Source organism: Vanessa atalanta, chromosome 26 (genome assembly GCF_905147765.1).
Source record: "Vanessa atalanta chromosome 26, ilVanAtal1.2, whole genome shotgun sequence".
Lineage (NCBI taxonomy): Eukaryota > Metazoa > Arthropoda > Insecta > Lepidoptera > Nymphalidae > Vanessa > Vanessa atalanta.
Genome location: NC_061896.1, coordinates 1,133,463 through 1,135,369, shown reverse-complemented (window position 1 = coordinate 1,135,369; position 1,907 = coordinate 1,133,463). Strand labels below are relative to the sequence as shown.

The following is a 1,907-nucleotide window of genomic DNA, read 5'->3' as shown; positions in this document are numbered from 1 at the left end:
TTCAAACTCGAACGTAACAATAATAAATACTCCGAGTATTCTGGAATCGGCTCGGAGGAAATCACCATTTATTTTTTTATGTAATGGTCTGATCACCACTGACCATATACATTGGCGTTGTAATAAATATTAACCATTACTTACATCACTATTACCAATGTGCTACCAACCGAAGATAAGATTTTATGTATCGTGTGCCTGCAACACAACTATATAAAAATATTGCTGTCTGGAGATAGAATATCTGGTGTGTGGCTGAAGCCTACCTCGACGGGTACGAGCCCTACAACCAAGCAAATCATGGAATCGAGTAAATATTGTTTTAAATTCTTTTACCTAATCAAAACATAAACTTTTTTGAGTAGCAGCTTCATGATATATTATATCTAATATATATTTTAGTATTGTTTTTCATACATATATAAGTAATGTAGTATTTGGATTATTTATTATTTTTCTATTATAATTACAAATGTCATTTGCAATAAATAATATCTCAAATAGGAAATGTTTTCTATGAAAATTCTTACGTTAATAGTTCTATGACAGATCGTCTGTCAATGGGATTTTAAAAGCCGGATAAACTGACGAAGCCGGATATCCGGACCGGTGTATAGCGATTTCAGCTCTATATTCCGCTATTTCAGCTTTGCTTACAAAGATACACAACGGGAATTTTACTGGAGATGTTTACGAGCAACAACTTTGCAATCTGGATCGATTACTTGAAATATTAGTTTTTTTTTTATATATTATAATTTTAAATAAATAATGTAAGTCCTCTCCAGTCCTGCTAAAAAGCGTACTTAAAAGTGATGACGATAATAATAGTCCTGAACGCTTTCAAGGTTTCAAGGTCAATTTCAAGGTCTCTCTCGAGACTAGCCAACTATACAGAACATATACACAGGAATACTCTTTATTCTTTCATTGTCATAATCCGATAGGAATGCAAATCCGACACGCTGAACTAACGACTTTTGGTGATTTCCGAGGCACGGCAGTGTACACATTTCCAGCTTCTAGACTCTAGAGAGAAATTTTCGACTGAAAAACCCCATTAATTTTACGGTTTGACCTGGCTTTTGAATCAAGGACCAAGGTTAAACGAGGCAGTTGTTCGAGTTTGAGGCATATTAAAGATAAATAAACAAAGATTAAGTGTGATGCTGAAATGTCACCAGTTTAAAAAATGCATAATACCCTGTCTTGGTTTCTTTATTCACGGGCATGGTATTGAATACTGACTGACCACATTTTTAATAAAGTATAATAATATATATAGCCGTATATATTGAGATCTTTTTAACGTGTAATTTAATTTTAGTCATTGTCACAATTCGACTAAGTACATCATAGACAATGGAGTTGAAAGTTCTTGAGTCATTAGAATACATAATAAATAAGTTTAAAAATATTAAAAGATTAATAAAATAATATATTTTAATGGTTATATTGTTTCCGCCCGGGATCGAACCGGGGACCTTGTGCGTGTGAAGCACACGTGATAACCGCTACACTACGGAAACGTTGGAAATATAATACAAAGTTACTATTCATGTTCATTTATTCACGATCATTAGTTGAAGAAAGTCATAATTCCTATTATGGTCACTGTCGCTTATCACTTTCTGATAATTCACTATTGAGTTCAGTGATTTTGAGTTTCTCCTTAAAGAATAGCCGTTGTTACTGGTCTTGAGGGATCATTTTTTAAATGGGTTCTTAAACATTGGGCTGTTAGATATATTAATTATTCCTTAAATGACTAATGTGCCACACATTTTGGGAAAGAAGATATCTCGTCTCTTGTGTCTGTACACTGGCTCACTCACCCTTCAAAACGGAACACAATAACACTACGTATTGGTACCTACCCAAACGTGCGTGCCGAAAGCCCTACCATC

The 1,907-nt window shown here is 34.0% G+C and overlaps 1 non-coding gene across 1 annotated transcript; it reads right to left on the bottom strand.

The window, feature by feature from the left end:
• Nucleotides 1-1,456: 1,456 nt before the first annotated feature.
• On the bottom strand, nt 1,457-1,529 carry Trnav-cac. The gene has a single exon. It is a non-coding gene; the product is annotated as a tRNA-Val (tRNA).
• Between the last annotated feature and the right edge of the window lie 378 nt (nt 1,530-1,907).